The sequence below is a fragment of the Athene cunicularia genome (genome assembly GCF_003259725.1).
Source record: "Athene cunicularia isolate RWA chromosome 3 unlocalized genomic scaffold, athCun1 chr3_part1, whole genome shotgun sequence".
Classification (NCBI taxonomy): Eukaryota; Metazoa; Chordata; class Aves; order Strigiformes; family Strigidae; genus Athene; species Athene cunicularia.
In genome coordinates, this window is record NW_020799097.1 from 37,520,378 (window position 1) to 37,531,739 (window position 11,362).

Consider the following 11,362-nt stretch of genomic DNA (forward strand, 5'->3'; position numbering starts at 1 on the left):
GATATAATTTGACAGTGAAGAAGAGTTGACAGAAACCATAGATGATCCTGACATATAACAACTCCCTCAGGATAGTGGATATGCCTGAAAGTGGGACACAAACAGATAATACAACACTGACCACATTGTCCACATTTTGTGATCACAAATCAGTTTTCTGTTGACAAGGCTCATTTTTCACAGCAGCATCTTCATCTCAAAGCCTTTGCCAAACAGTTATAACTTCATCAGTGCATTTGGGAATACATTTAACAAAATTGCCTTTTGCAGAAGTGAGATAGTACCAAAGCAATGAAATGCCGAAAAACAACAACACAGAGGGAAGGAGAAAAGCTATCTGGAAAAACTAGTGAAGATGGTCCTCAATTTCCTAATAAAACACCCCAGTGCATTGTTGCTTGCCTATTATTCTCTTTATGAATTACAGTAAAATGAAATTACCAGTTTTGCAATGTGTGCAACACCATTTCATTAGAAGGATAAGTCAAATTGTGCTTTATTATCAACAAACTCTCTCAGTATGCAGACTGCTTATATGTGACCTTTAATCTCAAAGCCTTCATAAAATCAGATGCACAAGATACTATTATTTGAAGTAGTGAGCTCAGTCCCTGAAGTTACACAGGAGACTGTGTCTAAACATGACAAGCTCAGAATTCCTTAATGCTTTCCTCCAAATAATCAAAAGACTTTTCATACACATCATCAGAAACTTAAACCCATGCTTAAATTATATGACAAAAAACTTCAAGGAAGAAAATACCAAATGAAAATTTGCATGTGTTCTTTTGTGCATTACTGTATCATCTTTGATTAGAGGATCATATTACATTAATAACTAATAATAGCCTGGGTTATCTTCTGCAGCTGTACATATGGTGTTCCTGTGCATTTGTTGTGCGTGCATTAGGGTAATAAAGACCATGATATGTTTTAATGTACAAAATATGTTGCTAATCAGACAAAGATTCCTGCAGAAACTCTACTCATTCATCCATCCTTTCCCTCATAAAGCCAAGCCACTACCATGAGTGGCCTTATGTTTGAACAGCGCTAGCTTTGGCATGAATTGATACTGGAAACAGACTTAAGCAAGACAAAACACTTCTAGTTGGTGGTGGTAGGCAGAGGAATGCAGAACACCATGGTAACAAACCAACCAGACTGTGGCTGATCAACATAGCCTGCATTTTAGAAACATTATTAGTGACATGGCGGAAATCATGCAATGTGTGCTTAACAGACAACATTTTTAAACATAGTTTGATGAAAAAAAGTTCCTTCCAAATAAGTTTCAATAAAATATGCAAATGACCTCGCACTCGCTGTCTGTGCTGCTGTCTCATGGAGCTTTGAATCAAGCCCATGATCTCAAAGTCCTCTCTTGAAGATACCTGAAAACATGGACTCAGGACAGCTATTATACTTTCCACAAGAGACAATTTTTTCACAGTGGCCTCTCCAGTTTTAGAGGGACCTCACACAGAAACTCTGGACTGTGACAAAACCAAACACCTTCTCCTCCGAGGCTTGCTTCTGTTGCTCACCTCTTCTAACAGATACACCAAGCAAGACATACATTTAAAACAAGCAAGTGACTGTTCACTATGCACCCCAGATCAAAACAACAGGCATGTTGCACCTCCCCTCTGCAGCGAGGAAGGGTAAGTCACACTTGGGAGGTGCTATCTACCTTACGCAACACACAAAGCTGCTCTGACACTAGAGCGATGACAAACTCACAGCACTCAGAATGGCAGATCCAAAGAGTGTGCAGTTAAAAAAAGCTTATATAGGATATAGTGCATTATTATTAGCCTGGAATATAAATAACATTTTGCATGGAAAAACTAAAACACAGATCTGTCAAAAGTCTGTCAAACTTCTCTTTGAAAGTTTATACACTCAGTCAGGAAAAGTATGAATCTCCCAGGTCCTGCCTATAGTCACAAAGCTATCAAGGCTAAAACGTCGAGCATCCAAGCTCAGAGCAGCAATTCCTTCCATTAATGACTCTTGGAATTTGACCAGTGTCCTGCTCTTACTACTCTACATTGGTCTCAATTTATCGACAGGCTGTTGTGATTGGTATTCACAGTAGAAGCAAGGGAATATAACACTCATTTTGCAGAAGCATTTGGTCACTGGAAAGACATTCTCTTTGTACCAAACTGCTCCAGATTTTACTATGGACAAATAAAACAAAACAAAACAAAACAAACCCCAAACACCTAATGTATCAGCTAAATAAAAACAAGATAATCTGCAATTTTTACCTAGTAGCTGAAATATGTAATTGACCAACACCTGCCTACCGCAGACAGGAGGACTCCATTCACTTGAGCATGCATCTTGCATGTATGGTCAGGAACCTCCAGTGGGTGTCCCTGGCACCTGAAGGGCGAATTTTGCTTTGTCAATCAGGACTGGCATGAGGCTTGGGATGACAGCATTGAGATCCTGACTCCTGCTGAGGTCTGAGTTGAACCCCCGAGTTTCAAGCTCTCAGTGGAAACCAGAAAGAGAGGCCAGAGGGAATAGTAGTTCTGTCTATGAACCAAACTCATGAAACATTTTCACTAGTGACTATGGCACAGTGGTATGGTCCACTAGAAATGTTTTAAGAACATTTGCTGATGTGGCAGTCAGAAGCATCACAAATAAAGATGTAGATCAGGAAACCTAGGGAAAGAATCAAACATACAAAGCAGAGAGTCATGCACTTATAAAATAATGAGACTTTTCTGAGAAAGAATAATGGCATTCTTTGGGTCTCCACAGAAGGGAAGAAGAGCTGGGGTGTTTGCTATAACCCACCAGTATGCTGCAGACGTGAATAAAAGTGAAGCATTGGCTAACGCATGAATTGAGGTGGTCTCAAAAGCAGTAAGGAAGCATTAATGTCACTTTGCTATGATGCACATCTTGTAAACAATTTGTTCACACCTGCACGAGGGAGATTAATTCAAAGCGGAACAGACACAGGACCTGGGAGAATGTAAAGTCTATCTTTGGGAAAGACACTATTAATAAAATGAGCTCCAAGGAGACGACTGTTGCCTAAAGATGGAATGAGGTTTAAGAACCCAGGAATAAAACTACCTACCTACATTAAACAATGCTGTTACCACAACAACAAACGGGTGTAAATTAGCCAGAGATACACTTACCTCAGAAATCAGAAGATTCCTATCAGAAGAGTGAAGCTCTGGGTCAGGTTTCCAGTAAGAACGGCAGGACAAAAAAAAAAAAAAACAAAAAAAACCACCCAAAACAAAACAAAGAAACTGATTAAATTTAGGGTGGATCAGGATATGAAAGGAGTCATATGAGACAGCACCATGTGGAAGAGTGCCAGCTGTAACAGGAGATTGGGTTTAAAGGATGGAAAAGTCTTACAGGTTCTGAATTCCAGCTCTTTCAAAAATACTTTATGTTCGGCAGCCCAAATAAAAATGATTAATACTAATAATGGAACACTTGTCTAGTACAGTAAGAGACAAAAATCCACTTCAAAATGTGAAATAATACACAACAAAGCAAATAGCCCATGTGAGGCCTTTTTTACTTACTAGTATTCTAGTAACTATAACAACAAATTGCCACTGGTGTCTACTTTAAAGAATACTTTTTCTAAATTTGGTCAAAGCTAATATACTCTTCTGTAAATGTTGACTCTTGCTGAGCAAGTGTCAAAATCTAGAAGAGGAGGAAGGTACTGATTGTAACACATGCCCTAGTAAATCCACAGATAATTAGAAATATTTGTAAAATAAATCAGCATTACTATAAGACAAAATGTTCTTTTGAGTTCATGCGGTCATTGAAAACTCCAACAGGCTAGGAAATACATTTTCATTTGCAAATTATGACGCCAATTCTAAAACCCCCAACCCACCAAGATGTTTCTTCATATGCCTGTGGCAATATAAAGAGCACTTTTAAGGACAAGAAAAGATTTCCTTCAGGCACATTGTTAATATATTTTCCCCCTAAACATCTTATAGAGCCTTCTGTTGTGCTCTTCTCTCCGTCTTCTGCTGGGCTTGCTCATGCCTTGTTTACTCACCTATGCGGAGAACTGCCAGAGCTGGCAGAGCTGTGTTTGCTGGATTGGAACAGACACTGCTCTTTGTACTCTCGAGATAAGAGGTTGCAACAGTCAAGCCATGTTTGTGCATCTCAACTACAAAATATGATCTTAATAATTACTTTGAATCAACTAAAACAACTCATATCTTCTTCTCAATAGCCATTCATTTAAAAGGCACTCATAATTTAGTGCGTTTTCATTTTGCTTCATGTCTTTGAGAATATTTATTCAAACAAATTTACAAAACCCCTTCTCAGCAACAAAGCACAAGCTGTAAATTGTCCCATACCTCAGTTTTCTTTCAAAGATCAAACAAAGGACTGTTCTTGCCCTTCTCTTATTAGGTCCACATAAATCAAAGCCTGGTAAAGGGCAAGTCTAATAATCTGAGCAAACAGCCTACACTAACTACATAACTGGATTGTTACATGTCATGCTTCCCATTAGTCACAGGCAGAAACTTTTGACAAAGGTTTACAAAGAAGTTGAGAGCACAGCCTTTGCATCACGGATAAACTCAGTAGGCCTATTAATGTAGGACTACATCATGCAGAGCTGATAGAGCGCTGACTGAATTTCTTTCTCCCCTCTTCTTGTTAAACAGGCAATGTCCTTCTACTGCATTTTCGCTTGTGAGCTGTGCTGAGCACTCCCTTTTCGATGGCACAATGTTGTCAGCTGACTCCATGTCTGTCCGGACATGGTCTCAGGCCTTTCTCAGACATAGCCAGCCCTGTTTCTATACATGTGCCAACTCAATTCTGTATTCTGAAGTGGCACTGACAGGGGAAGACAAGAGACTGCATCTCCCTCCTGTCCACACTGCGCATCGTTGGCTGATGTAAATTGGCAATGGCTCCATTAAAGTCAGGACAGCTACGGCAGCTTTAACTCACTTGACGGTCTGTCCCTCATCGGTGTAACTCAGTTTGTGGCCACACAGGACATCTTTCCCAGATGCACTGCTGAGCAAACGACCTTGTCACTGATAGGAGGGTCATGACATACAGTCATAGTTTTAAAAGTCCAGAAACACATGCAAGTAAGAGACATGGCCAGCCAGTTGTGGTTGTTATTATCTGGTGTCAGTAATGAAGGTGTAATGTCTGTTTCACAAGCCTGAGCTGATGGAGTTGCCAGTGACACAGACACATGGCAGAGCCCATCTGCAGCTCCGTCTTCCTGCCTGCACTACAGAAAACTCAGTTACCACAGAAAAAGATAAGTAACAAAATAAAATGCTTTGCAAACTTGAGGAAGTGATTAAAAGCACATAAGTTAAAATGACATTTTGAAATAAAACAGCTTTCTATTATTTACAATGATAAACTGATACACATTTATATCGTCACTGAATACAAGCAGGTAGAATCATCATCTATCACTAAGGATGCAGTACACAGATCTGCACAGTCCACGTGTAAGACGACTGGATGGGAACAAAGCATGTGCCACTGGACACAATATGGCAGTGAGACAACATTACTGCAGTGTTTAAGAGAACACCATCTGAACATACCGAACCACAGAACCATGGGATCTGAACACAGCACTTGCTCTCCACAGTAAGGAAAACACCACGCTTTCATGTCACAATCAGATATCGGAAGACATATGTTGCTACTAAGCCATCAGCATGTGGACCTGCAAAATTCCTGATATTCTGTGAACATTGCCTAATGCTCCACAGCATCTGCTATGAGACAATTCAGCCTGCTCCAAAATAATAAACCAAAAAAGTCCAGTAAAGACAGAGTTGCTCAATGTTTCTATAATTTGTCCATCTGCAGATTTTGTAGTTCTTCTATGACAGTGATACAACGGTAGCAAGAAAACCTGTGGAGGAAAACTGAAAGGAATGAGGCTGATGAGCTAATGCAGTACCTCAAACAAGTTACCTGTCATTTATAATGGAGCACAGTTGGCTAGGAGAGAAATGAAAGGATGCAAAGTCTAAAATTGAAACCACAAAGTGATGTTCTGGAGGAATGAAAATGAAGGCAGCAAAACAGAAAGAAAATTACTGAAAAGCATTTGCATTTAAACCCAGAATGTTTGAGTGCTGAAACATCTATTGTAAATTTTAATTAAAGTTCCTGCTATATATAACAGTTTCTCTACACAGAAAAGGAAAACTAAAGTAAGCTAGAACTTGCCCTTCAACTCACAGGGTAATACCAATATAGGTCCCTGATCAACCCATTTGTTAGCACTATTTAATTTATCCTAACCTACTCTAGCAGGGATTTAAACTAAGTTAGAAAATCACCTTAATTTTGAAATGAAAATAACCCCATTGGGACTCAATTTGGTATGCCAACTTAACTGTCCCAGTTAAATGGCCAAACTTGTTTAAGAGAAGTAACAAGCCCTACACTAATATAATCACCCTGTGACCCATTAATGACAGAAACAAAATCATTCCCTGTTGTTGCTAATGGAGAGAACGGTACTGATTTGACAGATAGGCACGTCTTCTGCACCACACCAGTAGCCATCTTATAACCTGATAGCATATGAGAATTAAAGCTGACATTTTTAATATCTTCTTGTTGCCGTACACTATTTGGAAACCGCACATTAGGAAAGGATGCACATCCATCTCCGTTAATATGAGTTGGGGACTTCTTAACGTCATTGCTGATTTATTATTATTACTTTAAGACTAACACTGTACTTGGTGCTATAGAAAGCAAAAATTAAGACACTTTCTGCAGTGAAAATTGCAGACTGTAATGGATAACAAATGCTGGGGAGGAAGGGCAAAGCATGAGAAGGACCAAACATGTTCTAAGAACACAGCTTCTAGGCCAACTATACTATCCTTAGGCATGCTTTTCCATCTGCATGGAGATATTGTCTGCATACCTCAAAACTAAACAAGCTTTCTGTTAGGAATGTATCCCAACATGGTATTTAGACTAGACAGAAATGTACCGCTAACTCTGGATGCTAAGAAAATAACACAGTAACTAATTCTACTTTGTACTTACACAACATTTCAAAATGCTGTTGTCAACAAGCAAATGGTGTCATGCTATTCACAGACAGAGAAATGGAGGCAAGAGCAGCGATAGACAAAGCTCAGGGAAAGAGCCTTGAGGGGAACTTAACAGGCTTTCTGAATCCAAGTCCAGTGTTTATGAGAGCTCACAGTTCACTGCTAAAATAATCCTGTGAAAATAGCTAAGTTTCACTTTTATAAAGCAGCTAGAATGCAAAAAAGTATCAAATGAAGCTGCCACACACCAGATCCACTACTGCTCAGTAGGAAAGATCACATAAGAAATAGGAGGGCAAAAAAACCCAGCCGAGAAAGTTGTCTTTAAGAACCAGCAGTTTTGAATAATGCATTGCCTAGTGCCTGGGAAAGTATCAAAAACCTTTTTTCAGAACATGACCAAAGAAATCTATTTTCAAATGGAAATCTGTCCAAGACATTTATATATTATCATTTGTGGTCTGATATTTTCCAGATAATGTTAATGGTTAAATGTTAACAGTCTCAAAGCTAGAACCAAGGAAAGGGAAACATGATACTAAGTATGTCAAATTGCCCAGCCCCTCCTACAGACACAGACAGGCAATGGTGGCCATCAGGAACTTGGGGAAGGAAAATGTCCCCACATGGGAGAGTAGCTGGACCAGACAGATTTATTCTTTTTCTTTTGGGGACCTCAAAACATCTGCTTCCTACTGTAGCAGGTTGGCCCTGGCTAGCAGCTAAGCACCCACTCAGATGCTGACTCACCCCCTTCCCCCATTCCTCCACAGCATGATGAGGCAGAGAACAGAAAGAGGAAAAGCAAGAAAAATGATGGATCACGAAAAAGAGAGTTTAATAAGAGGAAAAAAAACCAACAAACCAAAACCAAAACCAAACCCAAGTGATGCAAAGGCAATAACTCGTCACCTCCCGTATCACAGAATCATTTAGGTTGGAAAAGACCTTGAAGATCATCCAGTCCAACCATTAACCTCACACTGACAGTTCCCAACTACACCATATCTCTCAGTGCTAAGTCTACCTGACTCTTAAAAAACTCCAGGGATGGGGACTCCATCACCTCCCTGGGCAGCCCATTCCAACACCTAAAAATCCCTTCTGGAAAGAAATGCTTCCTAATACCCAGTCTAAACCTTTCTGGCACAACTTGAGGCCATTCCCTCTTGTCCTATCACTTGTTACTTGGTTAAAGAGACTCATCCCCAGCTCTCTGCAACCTCCTTTCAGGGAGCTGTAGAGGGCGATGAGGTCTCCATTCAGCCTCCTCTTCTCCAGACTAAACACCGCCAGTTCCCTCAGCCGCTCCCCGTACGACCTGTGCTCCAGACCCTGCACCGGCTTCGTTGCCCTTCTCTGGACACGCTCGAGTCATTCAATGTCCTTTTTGTAGTGAGGGGCCAAAAACTGAACACAGGAATTGAGGGGCGGCCTCACCAGTGCCGAGCACAGGGGTAAGATCCCTTCCCTGTCCCTGCTGGCCACGCTATTGCTGACACAAGCCAGGATGCCATTGGCCTTCTTGGCCCCCTGGGCACACTGCTGGCTCCTGTTCAGCCGGCTGTCAATCAACACCCCCAGGTCCCTCTCTGACTGGCAGCTCTCCAGCCACTCCTCCCCAAGCCTGTAGCGCTGCTGGGGGTTGTTGTGGCCCAAGGGCAGCCCCCGGCACTTGGCCTTATGGAAACTCCTCCAGTTGGGCTCAGCCCATGGCTCCAGCCTGTCCAGGTCTCTCTGCAGAGCCTCCCTACCCTCGAGCAGATCAACACTCCCACCCAACCTGGTGTCATCTGCAAACTGACTGAGGGTGCACTCGATCCCCTCGTCTAGATCATCAGTAAAGATGTTAAACAGGAGTGGCCCAACACGGAGCCCTGGGGGACACCACTTGTGACCAGCTGCCAACTGGATTTAACTCCGTTCACCACAACTCTTTGGGCCCGGCCATCCAGACAGTTCTTTACCCAGCAAAGCGTGTGCCCATCCAAGCCACCAGCAGCCAGTTTCACCAGGAGAATGCTGTGGGAAATGGTGTCAAAGGCCTTACTAAAGTCAAGGAAAACAGCATCCACAGCCTTTCCCTCATCCAATAAGCAGGTCTCCCTGTTGTAGAAGGAGATCAGGTTTGTCAGGCAGGACCTGCCTTTCATAAACCCATGCTGACTGGGCCTGAGCATCTGGTTGTCCCACTGTGTTGTATGATTGTACTCAGGATGAGCTGCTCCATCAGCTTCCTGGGCACCAAAGTCAAGCTGACAGGCCTGTCATTTCCCGGATCATCCTTCTGAGATTTCTTACATATGGGCATCACATTGGCCAATTTCCAATCTGTCTGGACCTCCCCAGTCAGCCAGGACTGCTGGTAAATGCTGGAAAGTGGCCCGGCGAGCACCCCAGCCAGCTTCTTCAGCACCCTCAGGTGTATCCCATCCGGTCCCATAGACTTGTGTGTGTCTGTGTGATGCAGCAGGTCACTGACTGTCTCCTCCTGGATTGAGGGGGGGTCGTTCTCCCAGTCTCTGTCTTCCGGCTGAGGAGGCTGGATTCCCTCAGTACAACTGGTCTTGTTATTAAAGACTGAGGTAAAGAAGGCATTAAGCACCTCAGCCTCTTCCTCATCACTTGTTACCATGTTTCCTCCTGCATCTAGCAGGGGATGGAGGCTCTCCCTGGTCTTTCTTTTGCTCTTGACACACTTATTGAAACCTTTCATCTTGACTGCTGAAGCCAGATTAATTTCTAGCTGGGCTTTAGACCTCCTGATTTCCACCCTGCATAGCCTCACAGCCTCTTTTTAATCATTGTGAGTGGCTAGCCCTTTCTTCCAAAGGTCATGAACTCTCCTTTTCTCCCTGAGTTCCAGCCAAAGCTCCCAGTTTAGCCAGGGTGGCCTTCTCTGCTGCCGGCTTCTCTTACAGCACGTGGGGACAGCCTGCTCCTGTGCCATCATGCCTTCCTTCTCAAAGAGCGTTTTGCCTTCCTGGACCCCTGTACCCTTCAGGACCATCTCCCAAGGGATTCTGTCAAGCAGGGCCTAAACAAGTCAAAGTCAGCCCTTGGGAAGTCCAGGATGACAGTTCTGCTGCCCCCTCTCCAAGAATATAGAACTCTATTATTTAATGACTGCTGTGCCCTAGTTGGCCTCCAACCACCACATCATCCACCAGTCCTTCTCTGTTTACAAAGAGGAGATCCAGCAAGGCACATTCTCTGGTTGGTTTACTCACCAGCTGCGTCAGGAAGTTATCTCCCACACATTCCAGGAATCTCTGGGACTGTTCCCGCTCTGTGTTGTATTTCCAGCAGATGTCTGGGAAGTTAATGTCTCCCACAAGAGCAAGGACAAGCGATTGTGAGATTTATCCTAAATGCCTATAGAATATTTCATCCCCCTCTCTGTCCTGGTTGGGTGGCCTATAGTAGACCCCCACCACAACATCTGCCCTGTTGGCCTTCCCCCTGATTCTAACACAAAGACACTCCACCCTGTCTTCACTACGTTTGTACTCAAAGCAATCTTAACAGTCCCTAACATACAGTGCCACCCCACCACCTCTCCTTCCTTGTCTGTCCCTCCTAAAGAGTTTGTAGCCATCAACTGGCACACTCCAGTCATGGCAGACATCCCAACATGTTTCTGTAATAGCCACAACATCATAATTTTCCTGCTGCATCAAGGCTTCAACTCCTCCTGTTTGTTACCCATGCTGTGTGCATTGGTGTTGATGCACTTCAGATGGGCTGATGTCCCCAGCACCTTTTTGCATTTAGAAGTCCTAAGGCTGGCCTGACCTTTCACAGGTGTTACCATAGTGACTGATACATCAGTATCCCTTGTATCTTTGTTGTGCTGCATGTCTCCATCCCTTGTCTCCACTGGGATGGCAGGGTGAGGGTTGTCACTGGCACAACAGCCCACAAACTCTGGTAATCTACCCTGGGGCTTATGGCTAGGAGTTCCAGTTTTGTCCCCTTCCCCCTTCAAATCTAGTTGAAAGCTCTCTCAGTGAGTCCAGCTAATTCCTGCCCCAAGATCCTTTTCCCTCTCTGGGAGATGCATCCCGCCTGATGCCAAAAGGTCAGGTGCTGTGTATACCAACACATGATTGAAGTTCTGCTGATAAAACCAGTGTCAGAGCCACAACTTCATTTGTTGAATTCTCCTGAAATCTTCTTCATCTATTCCTGCAACTGAAGGGATGGAGGAGAATAGTACTTGTGACCCCAACCCCTTAATCAGTTTCCCCAATGTCCTGAAATCTCTC